Source organism: Puma concolor, chromosome A3 (genome assembly GCF_028749965.1).
Source record: "Puma concolor isolate L17-30 chromosome A3, mPumCon1.1.hap2, whole genome shotgun sequence".
Lineage (NCBI taxonomy): Eukaryota > Metazoa > Chordata > Mammalia > Carnivora > Felidae > Puma > Puma concolor.
The window spans coordinates 86,237,640-86,262,144 of NC_141669.1; the positions used below are offsets into that span (position 1 = coordinate 86,237,640).

Sequence of the window (24,505 nt, forward strand, 5' to 3'; positions counted from 1 at the left end):
CACCATTGGCCAAAATACGTAGATTTAGGGGTGAGAATAAGGGTGTCACCTCTTGTGATTAGAATGTCTGAAGGGTGGCAGAATAGGCCACTCAAAATATCCCACTTGGGCATAAGGATTATTTTAAGCTAAAAGCACTTGAAAAACAGCAGGTGCAAGGAGAATGGTCTCCACTGTTTTCTTCCTGAAAGCAAGAGATGTACTCCCATGTGAAAGATGTCCTCCCTGTGCCAGGAGGGAAAAAAAATATTCTCATCACCAGATGGGGAGCTGAGGCAGAAAAAAATCTATTCGAAGAGACCTTGTTAAAATACCTCTTATCTTTCTTCAGGTTCCCCATCTATTCTGTTACTTTGCCACAATTGCCTCTCTTTGTACAACCTGGCATAGAAACATATGCCCAGCACCCCTGTGGGTCTTCATTGTCCTGTGGAGGCTCCCACATACATGTAAGAATCTGTGTGCTTCTCTCCTGTTAATCTTTTTATGTCAGTTTAAGTCTCGGACGCAGCTGGACACCCTACCAGGGTAGAGATAAAGTTTGGTGGGAGCCGCCATCTTGATTCCTGCTAAGGGACAAGAGTCCCTCTGCTTTTGTGCCCAAAAGTCCGCACAGTGAACAAGTGTGAAGAAAATAGTTTTGACTTTGCAAACCCTTTTTGTTGTTTGTTTGTTTTTGCAAACCCTTTGAAAGGGATGCAGGGAGCAGGAACCACACATTGAGAACCACCGAACTAAGCCACTGTATGTTGGGCAGTTATTATGTTTTGTAATAGAGGTGGGGGTGGCATAATTTCAATCATCCAGGTGGATGGTGGAGATTTATAGGCAGCATGTGTAGCTCGTGTCTCACAACTGTTCTTAGTTCTGACTCTGCAAATGGCCGTGGAAGGCTGTTCAACGTTCATGGAGACAGTGCTGGGCTGAATGAGCTGACCTTCCTGAATCCTTGGCCTTCTAGTGTGATGCTGTGATTGCCCGACAGCTGAGCACCAGAGTGAGCTTCCTGGACCATAGGGATACACTCCCCCCTGACAGAAACCACTCATTTTCTTCCAACTGAAAATAAACCATAGAGACCCATGGGTTAAACAACACCAACAAGAACCAAGAGAGCACTGTGATCAGATGATCAGGTAGGTCCGAGTTGGCAAGTATCGAAGAAAATTGGGTCCATAAACCTAGATACCATTATGTGTTCATTTTGGGTAGGATGGTACAGGGAGCCGTGTCAGCTCTGCACTTGCCACGTTTATGAGTATAACCGTGGCCGAGGTTGTGCTGCTGAGCAGTGTGCTGTGTCTTGTTTGAGGACTCCTCTCTCAAAACAAAAATAAAACAAAATAAAACAAAATAAAACAAAATAAAATAAAATAAAATAAACAAGGGGCGCCTGGGTGGCTCATTCGGTTGAGTGTCTGACTCTTGATTTTGTCTCAGCTCATGATCCCAGGGTCGTGGGATGGAGCTCCGTGTCGGGCTCTGTGCAGAGCGCGGAGCCTGCTTCAGATTCTCTCTGCCCCTCTCCCCTGTGCTTGTGCGCACGCTCTCTCTCAAAAATAAAAAATAAAATAAAATAAATGAAAACAGAAGGACTCATCTCTCTATGAAGTGTATTTATACACATAGCCCTGGGTCAGGTTCCAGAAGAGCATGTCTTGTCTTCTGAGAGAGATGCCGCCGATTCCCCTGAATTACTTTGCTAGGATTATTGGAACAAAATGTCACGTGTCAGGGAATGGGGGGCATAAACCACGCAAGCTTATTGCCTCACAGTTCTAGAGGCTGTGAGTCCAGGATCAAAGAGCTGGCAGGGTGGAGCCTTTCTGAGAGCTCTGAGGGAGGATCTGTCCCTTGCCTCTCACCTGACTTCTGATGCTTTGCTGGCAAGCTTTGGCCTTCCTTGGTTTGTGGGCACATCGCCTTAATTTCTGCCTTTGTGCTCACATGGCATTCTCTGTGTGTGTTTGTGTGTCCCAGTGTGTCCTTTTTTCTTTTTTTATAAGGACACCAGTCATATTCGATAAGGCTCCCCCCCCCCACCAACTTATCTAATCATACTTGCAACAAATGTATTCCCAAACAAGGTCACATTCTAAGGTACAGCGAGTTAGGACTTTGACACAGGGATTCTGGAGGGACACAATTCAACTGATGACACCTCTACTAGTAAGAGGAGCAAATTGCTCACCACTAATAGCGGCAAGAGGAAGAATCGGAGGGACTTGGGTAGAAAGGGGGATGGCCAAGGAAGAGCTAGGCGGCAAGGTTTGGGAGAAAAGGGAAAATGCATGTGTCTCCCAGAGATGCCAAGACACTCAGCTGCAGGAGTTGTATCCACATCCAGGAACGGGGCCCTTGAAGTTGTGCAGAGCCTGCGGTGGCCCAGTGGCCCGGTGGCCCTGTGTTATGTGTAGGTCAGACCCACGGGAGGGCTGTGGATTCTGGTTACACCGCATGCGGTCTGGGCTCTATTGACGAGCAAGGCTCTCAGGTGGGAATAAAGTGAATATAGTCCCTGCCCCAGAGCTGCTAGCTTGTTACCAGCTTGGAACAATGGCCAGCTTCACGTGCAGTGCCTGGGACAGAGTCCTCATAAATTTGATTCGGTGCTTGTGATCTGGGGCTTCATGGCGGTGTTTCGCTCTCCTTGAGGTTATCGGCCAGGGCTTAAGGAGGAGGAGGCCAGCAGCCCGCAAGCCTGGTCACTGGATGCTAGGTGTCGGACGAGAGTGTTCACAACGAGTTCACGGAAAGCGAATGCTTCTGAGCAGCACGATGAATCCCGTCCTCGTTCCACAGATATGGCACTGTTAAATCAAGGCGTATCTACCACTGGGAAGCATGGCTCTGTGCTGGCCTCATAAATCGCAGTCCCTGCCATCAGGGACTCAACGTGCTAGGATCCAATTTTCCAGATTTGTTTCTTTGATTGAATGGAAAATACATTTCTATTTCCTCACCACACTATTTTTATATTTGGACCAGAGTTCAGTACTCAATCTTCTGGTTCCCCTCGGCCCTCCGCCTCTCCCGGAGTCCTGTAGTTGAGTGAGGGTCGGCCAGAGGACCTGCCCCGGTGCAGAGAGGCAGTGAAGGGCTGTCTTTCCTAGTACGCATGCAGGTCCTCGAACCCCGGGCCGGCCCAGCAGCGATCCAGGCCGCGATGGGGATCGAAAAGGAAAGGTGATAATAAGAAATAGCTGTTTTGGCTTCCCGTCGTGTCATTATGCTCCTACCTGTGACCTGGTTGCCTTCTTACTTTGGATTTTTCAGATGCTCGTGTCCTTGAGGAGGAGAACAGGAGTTTTGTGCACTATCCCTGATTCCTGGCTTTCCCAAGCTGGTGGCCAGATGAGCTTGGGGATGGGCGTCAGGTATGGACCTGTGCACGGGGATTGCCCGGGGCCCGGAGGAGATGGATGGTGGGTGCTTCTCAGATAAGATAAAGCTACGGAGGAAGTAAAACTGTCACGGGAACAATGAGTCACCTACAAGGACAAGCATGGTTTGTTTGTGTGTGTGTGTGTGTGTGTGTGTGTGTGTGTTTTAATTTATAGTTTCCTCATGTTTGATTTACTTTTTTTTTTTAATTACCACATTGTAACTCTAGATGAGACATGAAGCGACAGACTGAACCATAAGCCACTTAAAAACATCAGGACTCTTAAAATAAATTTTCTGCCAATTTTTTTTTTTTTTTTTGTCCTGCCAGATGTGGCTTATCTTTGACAACCTAATGACCTAGTAGCCTTGTACAAATATAATTATCTGCATTTTAGAGGAGAAGAGATTGTGGTACAAAGAGAGGAAGTACTTGCTTTAGACCTCAGATGCCTCCACCCCGTTTTTGTAGCCGGAAGGCTGTTTATCCGACACCCTGCCCCCTCTGGTGGAAAGGTGTCTGCTCCCTCGTTGGCAGTGTAATGGCCACACCTTTAAAAAAAAATTTTTTTTTAATGTTTATTTATTTCTGAGACAGAGAGAGACAGAGCATGAGTGGGGGGAGGGGCAGAGAGAGAGGGAGACACAGAATCCGAAGCAGGCTCCAGGCTCTGAGTTGTCCACACAGAGCCCGACGCGGGGCTCGAATTCACGAACTGCAAGATTATGACCTGAGCTGAAGTCGGTCGCTCAACGACTGGGCCACCCAGGCGCCCCATGGCCACACCTTTTATCCTTGGGGCTGCCTTTTCCTAGTGGACGCAAGGTTTTCCCATCTGCATTTGTCAAAGTGCTCCGAGCTCTTGGCAACAGACTGTTCTTTACTCCCATAAGGAAGAGAAAAGAGAAAACATTTCCAGCTTTCTGAAAGGCAACATGCTTTCTTTCTTGGCCACTTACCATCATCCCCAGCCCCACCCGAAAAGATCACCATTCATTTGGGATGTACAAAAGCAATTGCGTCTACGTTACCTTAACCAAGAGACAGAGTTCCATAATTCAAGTCAAAAGTAACCGAAAACAATGAAAAACACATGGTAAAGAATGGAAACAGCATGTCTGTTAAAATACCTTTGCAGTTTGCTTTATCTCTCCTTCCAGACATCCTCACTAGGGTGGCTCCCTTCTTCTCTCCCCCAACATCCTCGCGTCCCCCTTTCCCTAGCCAGCAGTCATGAAAAGCAGCCTTTGATGTGGGGGTAACCGCTTAACCACCTACCCCCACCCCTTCTGCCAAATTGGAGGGATCGGCTGGAAGCCCAGCGCTTGCTGCAGAGACTCTGAAACAACGCAGAAGGGGCCAGGGCCTCAGGCTGTGATTTGTTTTACATTTTCTGTGGTACAGAAGGGAGGTGAATTAGGGGGTGCCTGGGTGGCTCAGTCGGTTGAGTGTCCGACTTCGGCTCAGGTCATGATCTCGCGGTCTGTGAGTTCGAGCCCCGCGTCGGTCTCTGTGCTGACATCTCGGAGCGTGGAGCCTGCTTCTGATTCTGTGTCTCCTGTCTCTGCCCCTCCCATGCTCATGCTCTGCCTCTCTCTCTCTCTCTCTGTCTCTCAGTAATAAATAAACATTAAAAAAAAAAAAAGGAGGTGAGTTAGAACACACGGCACAATCAATCTGCGCTTGCACACTTAGACACAGAGAGGGCTCAGGTAACAGATGCTCCAGAAGTGTAGACTTCCTGACCACTAGCCACGTTGTTGTTGTTTTTTTTTTAAGCTTCTCAGAGATTTCTACTCACATGTCCCTTCCACTCTTTGGTGAAGACACTGGCTTCTGTTGTCATTTTTTTTTTCCACAAAGACTCCCATTTGTACAAATCATCAGGGAGGAAACCATTTCACTGGTTTCCTAGCCTCAAGGATCAAGTAGCCATCTGCAGAGGGAAGGACGGCTGAGAAGCGTGTATGAGGAAGCAAGGTGCCCCCGCCACTGTTAGGGTCCAGGAGAAAGGAGAAAGGGAATCTGCAAATTCGGTTACAGCAGTGAATCTCCAACACTTTGACAGCAACCCGCCCTAGGAAGTGCATTTTTTTTTTTTAATTTTTTTTTCAACGTTTATTTATTTTTGGGACAGAGAGAGACAGAGCATGAATGGGGGAGGGGCAGAGAGAGAAGGAGACACAGAATCGGAAACAGGCTCCAGGCTCTGAGCCATCAGCCCAGAGCCTGACGCGGGGCTCGAACTCCCGGGCCGCGAGATCGTGACCTGGCTGAAGTCGGACGCTTAACCGACTGCGCCACCCAGGCGCCCCGGAAGTGCATTTTTAAAGTCACAACCACATCACCTAACCCCACACGCCGCCCTGAAAAAACACTGTCACAAAATAATTCTTCTCCTTACGATGCAAGATGCATTCTGTTCCTTTTTATTCTTTTTAAAAAAAATCTGGTCAACATTATGTTATTTTTAGAAATATGCAGGTCTCAATCTGGTAAATAAATGTTATGGCTCACGGTGAAATTATGAAACGGTCCCTTTGTTTGAACAACTTCATTGAGGGCAGGTGCAGGCAAGGGAGAGTTTCTTGTGAACTCATGGTTCCCACATGACCTTGTGGAATGACAGCGGAGAGGAAAAGCACCCGATTTAGGAAAATGTCCTAAAGGGAAATCAAGCTGTGAGTTGGGGTCTGCAGCTCTCAAACGTCAATCATCTCCTGGAGAAAGACACACACGTGATTCTAACTTGGTGGCCTGTATCCTAGCATCTTAAAAGAAATCCTGCTTCTGGGTTTCTTATCTTCCTGGTGAAAGTAATAAAAATGTGTGTGGTTTCAGGAAACTTATGAGCATCAAATAACCCCTCCACACCATTAAGTTTCCAGCAAAGTAACCCCACGCCGGGGGACCTTGGTGCATATAAATGAAGCCTGGGGCTCAGGGACTACATTTGCCAGTTACACCTGTTAACCTGGCTTACCTATTAAAAGCGCTCTCTTTCCCTTTCGGAGTGCCCCAGTTTGCACCATAAATTCTATGGTCACGCTAACATGGATAATTAAGGAAGTACGTCTATAGCACACGAACTATATTATTATTATTGCTTGGTCACAAAAACATATAGACCATGTGTTTATTCACCCCTGCTTTCTAACCTGTGAATACTTTAAGGCAAGTGTTGGAATAATGCAAATAGGTACCCGCTTCTAAAATTCAAGGTCATGGTAGTCATGGAGACAGAAGCCTCCTGCAGTCTTTGCCCCAGCTCTGCCTACCTGGAGGCACTGAGCCCTTTTCACTGTGACAGCTCCTGAGCCGTCCTCAAGTGGAAGGGGGGAATATGTGTATATTTAGGGACAGCCCTGTGCCACTCGAGGTGAGGTCGGGATGTAGTTCAACTGCCACAGATTTGGGAGTCAAGGGCTTGCCGAGCCATGGCCACCCCATCTTCCCCGAACTGCAGTCCGTTCCCAGCTTCTGCTCTCCCCCCGCAATCCCACTTCTTCTGTGTCCACATAAGGCTTCTGCCTTATTTCCTACTCCCTGGTGGAGGAGGGCTCCGTCCAGACCCTGGGAGGTTGAAACCACCATGGCCACCAGCCCCACGTGGAGGCCTGCCACCACCTCGTGTGGCTGACACATGGTCTCACTGGCCCAGTCCCTTTGTTCCTGGTGCATCAGACTGCTCCACAGCTTGTTGACTTTCCCAAGGTCCTTGTGGTTGAGACCTGGGCCACCTCCCTGTCCCAGGTCCCCTGAATCCCTGGGCTGTGTGTGCCTCACCGGAGCACCCTGAGCTAGGTTGCCCCAGCTTGTCCCAGAACCTCTGGGGTGTCAATGGGTTCTTCCTGGTTTGCTGCCTTACCAAGGGGCATCCTGGCTCCAGCCCACCCTGGAAAGCCCGGACCCCTCACTCCCGTGGGGGAGCTCGGACTGTCTCCAAGCGAGCCTTTCGTTTCCTCTTGGCAACCACTTTTATCAAATGTCTGTGGTTTCTTGAGAGTCAGTAGTTATGTTTGAGGATGAGTCAAGACTGGTTATCTTTAAGATAAAATGTCTGTTGGACTTAACCGTGTTTGGCATCCCATATTACAGGGGAGCAGGGTGGAAAGGGGCAACACTTTCTGTTTACTGTCATATACAAAACTCAACTCTGGGATCCAAGCTTTCTGTTTTCCCTTCATTACGGCAAAGGAAACAAGAGTTACTAAACACCAAAGGGCTTGCTGTGTAATACAGCAGTGTAGTGGTCAAGAAATTGGCTGAGACTCAAATCCCAGGTCTTTCTCTTCGCAACTGGTAGGCAGAATAATGGCTTCTCAAAGCCATCCACGTCCTCACGTCCAGAATTTACAAAGGGATTTTGCAGATGCGACTGTGCAAAAGGTTTTGAGATGAAGAGATTATCCTGGATTATCCAACTGGGCCCCGTGTAATCATAAGGGTCCTTATAAGGGGAAGAGGAAACAGGAGAGTCAGAATCAAGAGAGACTGAAGATGTTACATTTTTGGCTTTGAAGGTGGAGAAAAGGGCCATGAGGCAAAGAAGGCAGGCAGCCTCTAGAAGCCGGAAGAGGCACAGGAACAGATTCTCCCCCAGAGCCTCCAGAAGGAGCCCAGCCCTGCAGAAACCCTGATTTTAGCCCGCGGAGACCCTGTCAGACTCCTGACCTCCAGAACTGTGAGATCCTCAATTTGTGTTGCTTTCAGACAATAAACGTAGGGTAATTTGTCACGGCAGCAATAAGAAACGCATACGGCAGCTACGTCTGCTCAGCCAAGGTACCTCCTCGGATTTCTGTCTGTTTCTTCACCTTCACACACGCGCCTGCACCACGTGGCTGTTGTGAAGACTGGACAACATGGAGCCAGTCAAAAGCACAGTCCGCTCCCTGGCACATGGTGGGCGGTCACTTAATGATTGCCATTACTACTGTTACTGCCTTGTTCAAGCCTTACAAGGACTTGTCTGCTGGAAGTTGTTGCTGTCATCCCCATTTTACGAAGTGGGGTTCTGGGAAGTTGAAACCTTGCCTGAGCACCTTGGAAGTGTCAGAGCTAAAATCCCAGCACTCTTCAGCGCTGTTTTCCTGCCTTCACAAAACGCAGGTGTACCGGGAGTTTTTAGTGCAAACGAAATATACGAAAATGGGTCGTTTGAGCCTCCACCTTTCAACAATACACTTATGTAGCACCTACTGTGCCCCATTTACGGTTGCAGGTGATGGGGATACCTCAGGGAACACAACCAAGACTCTCTGCTTTAATTGGAGCTTACATATTATTACGGGAGAGACAGATGCCAATACACGTGTCCCTTTGTGGGTGTATATGTGTGTGAGATGATAAGAGCTTTGAAAAAAAAAAAAAGAAAGAAATCGGGGTAAGAAGTAAATCAGGGCAGGGAGCTGGAGAGTGACAGAGAGTGTAATTTCAGATGGTATGTTCAGGGGTGGCGCTTAGATGTGGTGGGAAGGAGATGTGTGTTTTTCTGGAAGGAGAGCCTGATCGATCGGTGGCACCAGCAAGTGCAAAGGTCCAGGGGCAGGGTAACTATCTGGCACAGTTGGGGAAAGGCAGTGTAACTGGAGCATCCTTGACGGAGGGGAATAGGGAGGAGGTGAGGTCAGCTGGATCATGTCATGCTCTGTAGGTTACATAGCATTAGGATTTTATTTTGATTTGGGAAGCCACTGGAGAGTTTATGAGCAGGCGAGAGACACGGTCTGATTTAAGTTGCAATCAAGATAACAAATTTTGAGGGGCACCTGGGTGGCTCAGTTGGTTAAGCGCCCGACTTCAGCTCAGGTCACGATCTGGCAGTCTGTGAGTTCGAGCCCCGAGTCGGGCTCTGTGCTGACATCTCGGAGCCTGGAGCCTGCTTTGGATTCTGTGTCTGCTTCTCTCTCTGCCCCTCCCCCTGTCTCTCTGTGCTCTGTCTCTCTCATCAAAAATAAATAAAATATAAAAATAAATAAATAAAAAAAAAGCTAACAAATTTTGAAAAGAGACTTGTGGTTCAGGTGAGCTCATGTTGGCCTCTGGGGCTGCCTTAGCTGTTCCTGCCTGAGGCTGGCAGAGGTTTGAAGAGGCTTCCCAGGAACCGGTGAAGTGTTGTGTATAAAAGTAGAAACAGCCTGAGGTGGGGTTCCAGGATCCTGCCGGAGCGAATTCACAGCCAGACCCGAGGATTGGCTACCGCAGCTTCTTAATAATGAAGCCGAAGGATTTATCAATTCTGTCCAAATTTCATTATTTCAGTGATTGTTGAACATGTCACTGTGAGTTTCCAAACCTTCTGACTTATTGAGAATTCTATTTTAATTAGAAGATCCTCAGTCCGCCATTCTTGCTGCCGTCTGAGTTTCTCCATCAGAGAGTATGTTAGACATGGCATTGGGTCGTGAATATTTCTCCCCTCACTCGGATGATTGCCCATGCTGGTTAATTCCAGCGACAACACATTTGCAGCTGCTCATTGGATCTTTGGATTTTCAATTTGCAGGAGTAGACAGAGGGGTGCCTCAAAGGAGTTTGGGCACTTTCAAAACCGCTTGGCTTTCTTTGCATTGCGTACACATTATTCTGTTTTCTCGGCACCTAACTGATGGGAAAGTCTTGTTGACGTAGGGACCGGAAGGGCATAATCTTTGGTTCATCATTCTGTGTAGTTAGAGGCGGGGTTGTGAAATAAGGAGACTGTTCTTTCTCACCTGCTTTTTTGCTTACTAAATTATGTTTAAAGAGAGCAAAATTGTTGTTGTTTCCTGATAAATTAATTGATTCTGAACAAAGTTGGAGAGATTTTGACGAAGGAACTTCACGTCTAGAATTTATATAGCATCTCCAATCCTCATTCCCTTCCTTCAACAGCTCCCGGCCCCCGACACTTACACATACACATCCATCACACCACACACTTAAACACTCACTTTAAATTCCATCTAAAGAGGCATTATTATTATGATCATTAATTATGTCTTTGTGCTGTGTATCAAGGATGGAAAAGAAATATCAAACCTCTCTCCAAGCCAGTATTACAGAATGGAAACGTACTAGCCAACAAAGAAAACTTCTGGCTCCTTCCTACGCATCTTAGCACTTCTTACCCCTGAATTAAACACAGTTTAGTCCAACAAATATTTTTTAGGCAGCTGCTGTGTACAAGGCACTGTGCTAGCTTTCAGGAGTATGGCTAAGAAGAGTAACACTCTTCTCATGCTCTTGAGAAGGTGCTGAAAATGAAGGAAGAATGTAAAAAAGAAAAATAAAGGGTAACTGGAAAGCCCTCACTCATTTTTTAAGGCGAGGTTCTTTCTCCATCGTGGAGACTTTCCCAGCAATCTCTGGTCGGATTCCTGTCAGCCCTGGCCCCCGTACTGCCTGGGTTCAACTCCCAGCTTCCCCACCTACTGGCTCTGAGCACCTTACTTCTCAGCCCCTGGCTGTCCTCATCTACACGCTGGGAAGCCGGGAGGGCTCCTCACAGAGCTGCTGTGCGGATCACACGAGCATGTGGGTGTGTGTGTGCGTCTGTGTGTGTGCGTGTGTGTGTGTGTGTGTGTGTGTGTGAGTCACACACGGTGGCTCTCACAACAGTGACCGCGAGACAAACACTCACCCCCAGTCAGCTACTGTCACCTGTCTAACCCAGAGCTTCATTCTGTTTTAAGTTTGGAATTCAAATTGGTCCCAGTTCAGATTCTTTACAGAGAGGTTTCTTTTTCTTTTTTTTTTACTTTTTGACTTTGGGGAGCCAGGATACCTCTTCATTTTTAGAAGTCTTTAGGTTTTGGTTTTTAGAAAGGTTCAGAGAGAAGAAAGAGCAAGGATTGTCCCTAAACCATTGTCCCTAAACTACCCCTCCCTGCCCAACACACACACATTTCACTCATCTTTTACCTGTAGGACCACCCTTCACTCTGTGGGCAAATCCCATTTATTTCCATCTCCATACTGTTCACATTCTTCCCCACCTGTCTCTGCCTTTTATAATTCCTTACTTCCTCTAGGCCCCATACTCTGTCAGTATAAACTTTACCGCATATATCCTTCCTGCAGGAATATTGCCCACCATTTCAGCTAGTGCATATGCCTTTCAAACCACACTATTCATTGCATATGACCTTAAGATTGCTCTTTTGTGATTCAAATGCCAACCAGACTACCAACCTGGAAGCCAGACCAGTTTAAACTTGGTTGCACCTTCTGCAGTGGATAGCACTAAGTCAGTTAGTTTCCTTGTCTAAAAACCAGGACTAATATGCTTAATTGACTGAGCCACCCAGGCGCCCCGGGCATACTCTACTCTTGAGCAGTTGCACTGTTGATCATTTTCATTATTATATACATGTTGTCACATTGCTCTTTGTGCCTTTGTATTATCCATTTTGTCTTACTATGAGGGAAATGAATTAGAGAGAAGTAGAATAATCAACACAACATATTTTGTGTGTTTTTGTGCTCATGCTAAACCATGGACTGACATTTTGCAATTAGTCTAGATTTATCAGACAAAACTGAGCCCAGACAGAAAGCACTCTGGTGGCTTTTACTTAACATGAAAATAGTCAGTTCCTCCTGCCTCTTCAGATACCCTTACCAGCTTCATGCTGACTAGACACTCCCAGGCAGGGAAAGAAGGCTCACTTCCTAAAAACCAAAATGAAATTCTTGCACTTTCCCCTTAAAATCTAATTATACATATCTTCCTTATTAAAATTTTTTTTAAAATTTTTTTTAACGTTTATTTATTTTTGAGACAGAGAGAGACAGAGCATGAACGGGGGAGGGTCAGAGAGAGAGGGAGACACAGAATCTGAAACAGGCTCCAGGCTCTGAGCTGTCAGCACAGCTCGAACTCACGGACCGCGAGATCATGACTTGAGCCGAAGTCGGCTGCTTAACCGACTGAGCCACCCAGGCGCCCCTTAAAAATTTTTTTAATGTTTATTTATTTTTGAGAGATAGAGAGAAACAGAATGTGAGGGGTGAAGAGGCAGAGAGAGAGGGAGACACAGAATCTGAAGCAGGTTCCAGGCTCTGAGCTGTCAGCACCGAGCCCAAAGCGGGGCTCAAACTCACGAACCACCAGATCAGGGCCTGAACCGAAGTCAGCACTTAACCAACTGAGCCACCTAGGTGTCTGCAGATTATACTTTAAAATTAGTTATATTCTGATAAAAATTGCTTATGTAAAGCTCAGTTTATGTTTTTTTTTACTACCCATCATTATTATTCCCAGCTATTATGGGTATGTTAATATTCTGGCTAAATGAAAGAAGTCACAACATCATGTAAAGATCACCAATTTTCAAAGAAGTAAAGTTTGAATACATGGTAAAAGGACATCGATCATAAATTGAACAAAAGGTAGATTAGCAAATAATCTGAATATATATATATATATATATATATTTCTTAATTATAATTTATATTTCCCTGTGTAATTTGTTTTCAGATCCATTTTAAATATATCAATCTGGATAACATAGTGAGAATTTTTTTTCCCCTCTTTTGTAAAGCTAGTATTAAGTTAATGGCTGGTCTTAAAATCAAGGACCTCTTAGAATCAAGAAATTGTTAAGATAAAAATGAATGTGCTAAGACTACACATAAGTTTTCATTTTCTTCTCTCTGCTGGTCTGTATTTTCAAGGGTGAGCATGTGCACAGTAAGAAAAAACAAAAGAAAACATAAACACTGTGAATATAATCTCTTCACCTCTTTGTTTAGTGTTGTTAAAAACAAAACAACAGGCCCCAAATGGAGTCACTTATGCTAAACTCCACGTCACCAAACTGAGACTTAAAATTAGTTACAATACCGGCCCCTTCCAAAAATGGAATTGTAGACCAGTCGATGAGGAATCCGTTAAGCAGCAATAGTTAGGTCATCTGCTGGATTGATGCCTGCCATTCCCTAAAGGAAAGTAGCCTTGCAATAACCAGTCTACTCCCCGCCGCCCCCCTCCCCCAAGTGTAACTTCCTTGTTCCTGCTCCCTTCTGTCTATAGAAGCCTTCCATTTTGCATAACTCCTCAGAGCTCCTTTTTACCTGCAGGATGGGATACTGCCCAGTTCATGAATCGCTGAATAAAACAATATGATCTTTACAATTTACTCAGTTGAATTTTGTTTTTTTCACAGTGGGGAGAGGACGATTTAAACTCAGTTTCTTGGCCACCTATTTTAAATATGAAACCCTTTAGACACCAGTAGATAGTTTGTAGGTCCCTGTGTTAAGGACTTATCAGATTACAGAGAGAATATGACGTGGCCTAGCCTCAGGGATCTGGAACCAATGGAGAATTCTGGAAGCATTCAATGGGATGATGAAATTTAATAGTGCAAAATGTGTTCAAAGGCAGGCAAGATTGAGTGAGCAGTCAGGGAATATGTTTAGGGGAAACTGAGCAACTCTTCATGGAAGTTATATATTGAAATATTTTCTTTTTTTAATTAAAAATTTTTTTAAAATTTATTTATTGAGAGAGAGAGAGACAAAGAGAGAGAAAGAGAGAGAGAATGAGGAAATCCCAAGCAGGCTCTATGCTGTCAGCATGGAGCCTGACTCAGGGCTTGGTCCCACAAATTGTGAGATCATGTCCTTAGCTGAGATCAAGAGTCAGACGCCTAACCAACCCAGGCATCCTAGAAATATTTTCTCAATATTGGAAAAAAGCACCCCAAATGTAATCGTCGGAGTTGGTTGATTAGTTGGCTACGTCATTAAAAACAAAAACTCTTGTCAAATTGGCTAGATCTCAAAATGTAATCAGTTTTCTTACAACACACCTTGTTATAAACTTAGCAGTAAAAAATTCAAACAACATTTCTCAAGAAACAAATAAAACAACAAGAGACCTATACAGAGCAAGTACGTGATAAGACATCAGCCAATAACCAAGTGTTAATACTGTCTTTGGACCTCGAAGTATTTAAAAAAAAAAAAAAACTGGTCTGACAATATATTTTTTTTAGATTGGCCCTGATACGGTGCCTTGCAAAGATTATGACTCTAGGACATTTGTATGTATGATGCCTATCGTCATAATATGTCATTCCATCAGTATTAACATCATTGTGCAACCGGCCCAGCATTACTCAGTCCTGTGCATTTGCTCATATCCTGCTCTAGAAATTAGTAAAATATTAATGCGGTTCCTTCAAGCACACAACAGCTATCTGGACTTCTGAGCCATCAGCCATAATAAGTCACCTTGCATAAACATACTTTCCAAGGGTAATCAGACTCGTCAATAATTTGCATCCTCACCCCAGGCCATCCAAAAATTCTGTCAGGGAGAAAAAGCTCCCGGGCACTGTGGTTTTCCCCCTCCAGTGTTTATCTTATAATTGTTTTCTTTTTCTTTTTCCTCTTAAGAAAAAGCTTTCTGGTGTTCCAAACTCAGTGTAATTCCTGATTCCCACTCAGAGAGGGAAGATGAACAAAGGGTTCTCTCCAAGTTCTTTATATTCCCGGAGGTACCAGCTGTAGATCTGGGAAGGGCAGGTTCTGTTCTCTCCCCACAGCAGGAGCTGGCTGCTGGTGGGAGCCAGCTGCCGGTGCCACCTGGGTCTGTGCTTGGGGTCCTCAAGTCCACAGTGCCGGAGAGCTCCCTCCAAGGGCACAAAGGCTGCACGGCTGGCATCTAAGCCTGTGCAGACATGGGAAAGGAAGGGTGGCAAGGGAGAGGAGGAAACTTACCTGTCCTGTCTTCTGCCCTCCAGCCCGACCAAAGGGGACCACGGCAGCACAGGGCCAACGACCCTGTTGGATTGCCCCAACTGTGTATGCAGCTGCTGGCCAGGTGCCGCCTCTTGTCAGCAGGGCTATAAATAAGGCACTGTCCAGAGCTCAGGAGATAAGAACCCAACCCCTTGCTCCCGCAAGCCTTTTAAGGTATCCAAATTAAAGGAGCCTCAGCCCCCAGATGGGAAGGGGCTGCTGGCTCCCCATTTGGCCTGCCTGCCTCAAGGACATCCCAGGCCCCGCATATGTTCCAGCAATTCAAAGAGCAGTGGAAGGGGGAAGCCACTGGGCTGGGAAGGGATCTCACTTTGTCTGACAACTGGCAGAGCCTCTGGGCAGGCTGCCCGAGGCTCCATTGCTGGGAACCCCTCAGATTAGGGGGCTCGCCTGGAGGCACAGAAGGGGAAGGAAACTTCCCCCAGGACACAGTGCCTCTGTAGGGTGGTGTGGATTTTTATAACTGCCTCTTGGAAGGAGCACACTGACCATCTCCCCTGGCTTCAGGGGCATTCGTTTGGGTGAAAGAGATTCGAGGAAGACCAAGGATGGGCTTAACACTGGGCATGTGGGAAGCTAGAAGAGGAGTGCATTTACAGAAGCCCTCTCTCCCCAGCCTCCCCGCTCATGCATGGTTGGGAGGGATGCTTGGGCTGCCAATCCCTTTCTTTATAGAGTTATTATAGAGATTTTTAGAACCATAGGCTAGAAGAGGAGAAAGAAGACAGATTGGGGATGCAACAGTTCCTGAGTCACCCCTGAATTTCTTCTTTCCGGAAGGCGTTTCATCCATGGCGAGGGGTGGGGAGAAGGACAGCCGGGGTCGGCTATTTGGCAACCGCCGTCTGCGTTACCACCGCAGCGGCTCCACGTCTGGGAATTTATCCCGAGGAAAGAATCGTGGATGTGGACGGGGATACAGCTGCAGGGACATTTCTTGCAGCTCTTTGAATAACTGGGGAAAGTTGGAAACAGCCAAAATAACTAACAACGGAGACTTAAGGTTAAACGAGGAATAGTATAGCTATAAGGGGAACCCTGCAACCTTTAGAAATGCCCTAGAAGAGTACTTAATAGCATAGCAACGATATTATGACATACTGGTAGTAAAAATGCAGGTCACTTTAAGGGAAGGTTGTTGGGTGTATGTGCAAAAAGTTGCTCCACACGCATACTCCGGAAGGAACGTGTGCCTAATGTGACAATGTGGCTATGGCTGGATGATGGGATTACGGCTGATGTCGTTTTCTTCTTTGGCTTACACGTCATCTCTAAATTGCTCGCGATGATCTTGTGTTACTTTTATCACAGGAACATTCATTTCATTTGAAACCCAAGTGTCTGAAAATCAGAAAAGAGCTTTCTGTGTTTCTGCATTAATGGACCCGGCTTGATTTTAGGATTACAGAATTCCTTGGGGTCTCCCCAGTATTTGGAAAAACCTGTGTTGGGGTCAGTGGCTTTTTTTTTAAATACCGATACGAACAATATGATGTAGAACGCCAATAGAGTCCCTGAGTGCCCCTGTGAGGGCGAAGGTGAGTCAAGAAGAGAGAGAGGAGAAAACAACCACAGCCACACAAAAGAAAGTAAAGTATGCACAAAGAGAAAGAGGAATCTGAAAATAAGAAAGCTTATGTAATAGGGGGCGATGGAAAACACCCATCTGCCCTTTATCTGACCTAACCTGTCCCCATCTATGCTCTGACTGGGACATAATAAAGGCTCTCTGTGCCTTTTATTCAAAGAATGTGTCCTCCTCAAGGCATTTGAGGGGGGACTGTTGGGATGGAGGCTCATTGTTGGGATGAGCGCTGGCTGTTGTATATGAGCCAATTGGACCATAAATTATATTTAAAAAAAAAAAAAAAGAACATGCACGTCCTGAAGACGCCTTCCTTTTTGATTGTATTGGACTTAAGGAATGACCTCCACCCTGACTGTGTATGTCAGTGACATGTGCCACTGATACGTGTAATTGGAAGAGGGGCTCCCCTCCCCCTGGGCTCCCAGGGCTGGAGGAACAGCAGGGCCCTAACACTCTAATGTCCGCGCTTCTGGCTGGAGGCACTAGACTGGGGTCCCTCTATGGATAGGACCTGGTCTACAGCCCACAGTGGGCGGTGTCAAAGCTTTCGCGTCGCGTTGCTGTTACAGGAATAGGCTCTCTCTCAGACACCACCGAGTGACAGAGCCTGGAATCTGAAGCTGAGCAACGCTCAGGACTGTTCTTTGGAACTTGGGGTGCCAAAGATCTTCTTGGATGGCCCCGTCTGTGTTAGCTCTAGCCACCTTCCTCAGGTTTCAGCCGGCTTACTCACGGGCATGTGCCCTGCAGATATCTGATGAGAAGGGAGACTCTGGCCTCAGGTCAGGCCCTGCGGGTCGGGGCACAGTGTCCCTCCACAAGGGAAGAGATTAGTGCAGGGGAGGGTGAAGGGGGCTCCTCTTGGAGGAAGTTGGGCTGAAGCCAGGCACTGGAGCCTTCGTGACAGGCAGCCTATCAGGGCTGCTGTACGGGCTCACCAGCCTGTGGGGCTCTGGCCTGAACTCCAGGAACAGCTGTTGGAAGCATCCCGGTGTGCCGTTCTCCCTCCTCCATGCTGACTCATTCCCGCCCCTTCACAGGGGCATACTGCATGCACACAGTCTTGGGGGTGGGTGGCACCTGACACATTGTGCCTGCTGACAGTCACCCCGGAGTGGACATATGTGGGAGGGAACAGCATCTGCCTTCGGAGGCTGCGTCCCAGGATCTGAGCGGCGGTCAGGGACAATCGGATGTGGATGTGGCTCTTGCTTCTCTTCCACAGTAACGACAGAAAAGGCTCACAGGTGTTTCTCGGTCCCATTTCCCAAATCCCAGAGACCAAAGCCAAAGGACATATAGGTCTGGAACAAACACTGAAAAAATTTACTTTTCAATATTTATTTATTTTTGAGAGAGAGGCGGAGTGCGAGCAGGGGAGGGACAGAGACAGAGGGAGACACAGAATCCGAAGCCGGCTCGGATGACGCCGCGGGGCTCGAACCCATGAGCCATGAGGTCATGACCGGAGCTGAAGTCGGATGCTTAACCGACTGAGCCACCCAGGCGCCCCTGGAACAAACATTTTGATTTGATTCAGCAAATATGCCTTGAGTCGCCGCCCAGGAACCAGAAACTGGTAGGCTCAGGATGGCAGGAAGATAGAGACCCCTCCAGAAGACGTGCGAGCCCTAGAAGTGTGCTCCTGGCCACCAGCCTGCTTGAGGGCACCTCACCACTGCCAGCATCTCTGCTCCCAGGGCCCATGCTCACAGGGCCTTCGCCCGTGGGGCTCACGAAATCTCATTCACCCATCAGGACTCTTCACTTTTTGTGAAATAAATATTCACTGAGGACGTTCCATGTTCCAAGCACTTGGCTAGATCCGGGAGCCTCAACTCTGAACACATAGAAGACCCTTACCTCGAGGAGCTTAGAGTCTGTCTATCAGGGGTTGTACTCACACAGCCCGTGAGCCTGAGCCTCTCACCTTAAACCCGGACCATCTTTCTCTCGTGGTCACCGTAGACGCCATTGACTGTTGCTGCCCCATACTCACCCCTGTCACCAATGCTCCTTGCTGTGGTTGGGTTGGGCAGGCTTAACCTTTCCGTGAAGCTGCTTCTGCTGCTTCTGGAAGCTACCAGAGCTGAGTTTTATAAGTGGGATAGGATGCCTCCCTCAGCCACCTGAGTGGGGCACTAGGCCCTCTGCTGTGGAGCCAGGAGCCGGAAGCATGTGCCTTTCATCCATCTACAGGGCCAAGGTGGCCTCCTAGCCTGCTTGCTGCCGGGATGGCCTTTTCCTCCTCACCCTCCCTGAGATGGGAAGGCCCAGGGAGCATATGCCCCTGACCCTAGCTGGAAGGAACTCGTCTCCTTCACCCCACACAGATTTTTCCCCTGTTGGATTAATAGATTCTGTGGCAGAAGAAGATGAGCTAGCCAAGGAGCCAGAGAATGAGGAGCTGATCAGGAGAGGAAGCGCTTAGGGCGGAGGCCAGAAGCCTGGAGGGGACGGACGGTCTTGGGAAGGAGGGCCTAGACCAGCGTCACCTCTTGTAGGCTGGGTAGAGCCAGGGTGAAGCAGAGTCCTGTTCTTCTATACGGAGAAGTCCTCAGACGCAGACCCAGCATGCGTCAAGGTGCCACAGAGAGTGGTTTCTGAAATGTGTTGCCTACTGAGTGCTTATCCGCAGCAGCGGGGAGGACGCGCCCGATCCTTGCTGCCATGTCCTTGTTTTCCAATGAATACTTTTCGTGATCTAGCGACTCCATTTGCTATCGCTGAAATCTCTGCATAAACATTCCTTCTGCACTTCCCAGAATAATAAACAGGCCAGAAAAGCTGCATAAACGTCCCATAGTGTAAATACGTCTGCGAACGGCCCTGGAACGTTTCAACCTGAAAAACAGCATCACCATTTGTTGGTGTGATAGAGTCCAGGCAGCTCTTCTTTTTTGGACTTGGCTTCTGCTGAGCTAGTTTGGATATTGAAATAAACCACGTTAACCAGCCAGACAGTTAACTCAATAAGGACGGGGGTCTCAGTGTCCTTCCTGTTAGCGGGCACATATGTGAGAAGAAAAAAGCCTCAGCTTTTCTCAGCTAAGATTCCCTTGATCCAACAGGTCACCTGGCTTCAAGACAGGTGACAAAAATACACAAAAATGCCTATCAGATCTGCTCTGGGAATCTTTAGCATGTGGTTCACGTGTTGAAAGCAGCTTGGTGATTCTTTGCCTAAAGTTACTTGTAGTTCAGTAGGCATCAACAATTTTGATCAAAGGGACGGACCTTTAACTGATGACCAGTTGAGACTTAATTAGGAGCTGAAGGAGAATTTGGGTCCCTTCCTAGCCTCTGCATCCAGACATGAAGCCTCTCCCAGATGTGACCCATCTGTTGCTGTAGATAATCGGCTATAATTAGGTCAGCAAGCCTATAATTCTAGAACCATTTACAATAATGGAGACATTTGCATGGTGGAGACATGGGAAAAGCCCTCCCTGTCCCCCGGAAGGGTGATGTTAGGATTCCTGGAGTGGCAGCATGGAGGGATGTCTTCTGTTTGCCACCCCCCCCCCCCCGCGACCCCCACCTTGACCTTTGCTCTGTGCCCAGGTGGCTGATGTGAACAAGCATCAAAGGGTTCATTTGTTCTCTGGGTTTTGCTTGGGGTTAGCCAATAGAAGGAACCAGCAAGAAATCAGAAGACAGGACAGTGATGTCAGATCCTTGATGCGTGGATCCTCCCTGCAGGGATGCTGCAGGTGAGCTGTCTCCCTCTGGGAAGGCCCCTCTCTGGGCTCTGGGAACAGTTCCTTCTCCTTGACCTAAGGATGAAGGGCATCATGACTCTCAAGGTTCTGCACTGGCCCTCATTGGTTTCCCCAAATGCTCCCCACACCTTCGCTAATAGTTCCTTTGTTAAAACTCTCCTCCTGGGATGCCTGGGTCGCTCCGTTGGTTAAGCATCCAACTTTGGCTCAGGTCATGATCTCCTGGCTCGTGAGTTCAAGCCTTGCGTTGGGCTCTGTGCTGACAGCTCAGAGCCTGGAGCCTGCTTCGTATTCTGTGTTTCCCTCTCTCTCTGTCCCTCCTCCACTCGTGCTCAGTTTCTCTCTCCCTCGCAAAAATAAATAAACATTAAAAAAATTAAAACAACAACAACTCTCCTCCAATGACCTCGGTTGGGTGTGGCATCTCTTTCCTGCCTGAACACTGACTGATGCAGAGGAGAAAGACTGAATGTCTTTGGAAGCAGTGAGAGAGACAAAGAACTGGCTCCATGTCTCACCCCTAGCCCTCATCCCACAGAGCCGTGAATGAAAAGGAGGGGTGTGGATTCTCTGACAGGTGGGAACCTCTGTGTTGTTGCCACTGATGTGACCAAGGGATTGCCTTGGATGATGGGATTATCTAACACTCACTGTATGGGTCACATAAGCCTCCAGATTCTGGTGCAGTGACGGTCAGGTAACCGCCCAATGGTGCCAAGTGAAGAATTTCCTACCGTGTTGGTGGTGGTAGGTACCCAGAATCCTAATGAAGTTATTTTAAGGGAGATAAAGCAATATTTCCCGTAACCTGCATTTCTAGACTAAGATACACACATGCTTTATTTAATTTAATTTAATTTTAATTTTATTCTAAAGATTTAAGTAATCTCTACACTCAACATGGGGCTTGAACTCACAACCCCAAGATCAAGAGTCGCACACTGCCCTGACTGAGCCAGCCAGGTGCCCCCACACGTGTTTTGGCAACAACATACCTGCCATTTATCGACCTCTTAAGATGTGTGAGATGCAGTCTAAGGGGCTGTCCGTCCCTTTCTCTCAGTGAACCTGCGAAACACATAACAATTTTTATGGTAAACTAATTTTTGGGGAGCATGGGGTTAATGTTCAATGTTGTTATTATACAGTTATTCTACTCTGTTTGTTTATTCTTCCTCCTACAGAGGTGGAGGTGGGACCTCGAAGCTGCAGGAGTCTGAGAGTCTGAAGGCAGATCCAGCTTGTCCCCAAAGATAGGGGCTTCCAAGAGCGGGAGGTTCACCAGTTCACAGGCACTGCCCCGGTTGCTGGAAACTTTCTGTTTTCTTGAGTGCCAGTTGCTTTCGTCAAGTGGCTGACTCGTGGCCAGAAAAGGCAGAGGGGAGAAACAGCAGGCCTTCAGCCAACCTAGCCTTCAGCAGATAGACATTCTTTTCCCACCACTGAGCAAGCCTACCCTTCAGTGCTGCTCACTCATCAAAATGGAAACGAAGAGCACAGAGGAAGTGAGGAGAAGAGTCATTTGTCTTCTGTTTCCCTCATGATCAGGTGAGATGCATTCCTCACTCCTTTCCCAGATGACTAATGGGTTACCAGTGTTATTAATGCAATAACTCCTGTCAAACTATGTGTGTCCGGCTCTCTAGATCTAGACCTGACTTCCTCAGGGTCCAGGATAGCGTCACCTTGCTTCAAAGGGTCAAAGGATCCAACCAATTACGAAGCAAGATGGTTTTATGAGTCACTCAGAGCATGACCCTTATGACTCACTTTGGACTTCCAAAGGTTATTTTGAAATGTTCTAAATGCCCAGATTTATGGGTACAAGTTCCAGGGGAAAACGACAAGGTAAATGTATATATACCTACCTACATACGTATATACACACACATATATATACATATTTAAGTTTATTTATTTATTTATTTATTTATTTTGAGAGAGGGAAAGAGCTCGAGTTGGGGAAGTTCAGAGAGAGAGAATCCTGAGCAGGCTCTGTGCTGTCAGCGCAGAGCTGGGTGTGGGGCTTGATCTCGTAAACCGAGAGATCATGACCTGAGCAGAAACCGAGAGTCGGACGCTTAACTGACTGAGTCACCGAGGCACCTCATAAAGTAAATATTTACTTTTTTAATCTTATTTTTTTTATTGTAGTAAAATACACATAACATGACATTTACCGTCTTAACCATTCAAGCGAACAGTTCTCACACTGACGTGCGACCATCCATTTACCTCCGGAACTTTCCACCTTTCCAAAGTGAACCTGTGTGCCCGCTGAACTGTGACTGCTGTGTCCCTCTCCCCGAACCTGGAAGCCACTGTTCTTTCTGTCCCTGAATTCGAAAACCCTTGGGACCTCATGCAAACAAAATCCTACAGGATTTTTCCTCTTGTGGGAACAACAGATTGTTTTCGTTTATATGCTCACACAAACTTTGAACACCAAATGTGTGGGGTTTTCTCTACACCAATCAATTCTCCAGTTCTCTGTGACACCAACAGTGTCCTTCAATCCAGTTCAGTTCTGACACCATCCACTTAGAGCAAGTGTCAGATCCCACAGGTTAAGGGCTCAGTCCCACCAGACTGACTTGACTTCAGATGCCAGTCACGAGTCTGGGACTTCCTTCTGACTTCTGTCCAACAGGCTATACATCAGAGGTTCCTACACCCCCCCCCCCCTTGGGTTCTACAATTTGCTCCAACAGCTCACAGAACTCAAGGAAACACTTCATTTATGTTTATTCCTCGAGTATAAAGGATTCAACTCAGGAACAGCCAGACGGGAGAGATGTATAGGGCAAGATCTATGGGAAGGGGCACAGAGCTTCTATGCCCTCTCCAGAGGCACCACCCTCTGGCATTTCCATGTATTCACCAACCCAGAAGTCTGCTCAACACTGTTCTTTTGGGATTTTTCTGGAGGCTTCATTATGTGGGCACAACTGATTAAATCATTGGCCATAGGGAATTAAGTCAAAGTCCAGCCCCCTTTTCTTCTCCTCAGAGGTTGGGGGGAGGGGCTCAAAGTTCCAACATGGTGGCTTCTCCTGGCAATCAGCAACCCCCCCCACCCCCATCCTTAGGGGCTTTCCAAAAGTCACCTCATTCACTTAAACTCGGGTGTGGTTGGAAGGGGCTGGTTACGAATAACAAAAAGTGCTGCACAGTTGCTGTTTCAGAGCTCAGGACAAAAGCCAAATATTATAACAAAAGGCGCTCCTTTTGCTCTGATCCCTTAGAAATTACAAGGGATTTAGGGGACGAAGAGCCAGGGACAAACACAGCCAATGTCCTCAAGTTTCACCCATGTTGCAGGTGTCAGAACTTCCTTTTTTTTTCTTTAATTTTAATTTTTTTGGTTTTTGAGAAAGAGAGAGAGAGAGAGAGAGAGTGGAGATGAGGGGCAGAGAGAGAGGGACAGAGAGACTCTTAAGCCCAGTGCGGAGCCCCACAGAGCCGACATAGGGCTCAATCTCACGGCCGTGAGGTCATGACCCGAGCCAAAATCAAGAGTTGGTTGCCTAACCCACTGAGCCACCCAGGTGCCCCAGCATTTCCTTCCTTTTTCAGGCTCAGTAATACTCCATCGTATGGACCGAGCACATTTTATTTATCCACTCGCTGGTGGATGGACCCTTGGGCGGCACAAGGTAAATGTTTGCTTTTTCCATTAAGTCCCCTCATGCTCTTCAAAATAAACATGCGTGAATATAATTTAAAAATCCGAAGAGTTCAGCCCTTGTGCCTCAGTTAGGATGAATATCAGAAGAGCGGGTGCTTCATGACTGTTTCCCTACCTTAAAGTCTCCAGCACCAGTTAGGAAGCATCAACCAGTTTGTTGAAAGCTACGCCACCGTGAGGGGCAGTATGTCTAAGACCTTGCCTATGGAAGCACTCTGTAAGGGGAGGCGAGACTGTCATTTTCTCAATCCAAAGGACATGGAGCACTGTCCAGCCACCCGCCAGGCCCCGGGGCAGAATGGGAGGGGCGCCGGCCCCGCTCTCAGGGAGCTTACAGTGGCCTCCGCTCCCCACGGCATGGGGACTGC

The 24,505-nt window shown here is 47.3% G+C and overlaps 1 protein-coding gene across 3 annotated transcripts in view; it reads right to left on the reverse strand.

Moving 5' to 3' along the window:
• FHL2 (four and a half LIM domains 2) overlaps positions 1-15,240 on the reverse strand; it is a 66,446-nt gene extending 51,206 nt beyond the window's left edge. Inside the window, exon 1 of one of the 3 annotated variants that reach the window (XM_086701449.1) lies at positions 15,098-15,240. The gene's annotated coding sequence lies outside the window, so the exon portion shown is untranslated. The remainder of the gene's footprint in view (positions 1-15,097) is intronic. The other 2 variants (XM_086701450.1, XM_086701452.1) reach the window with 2 other exon arrangements.
• Between the last annotated feature and the right edge of the window lie 9,265 nt (positions 15,241-24,505).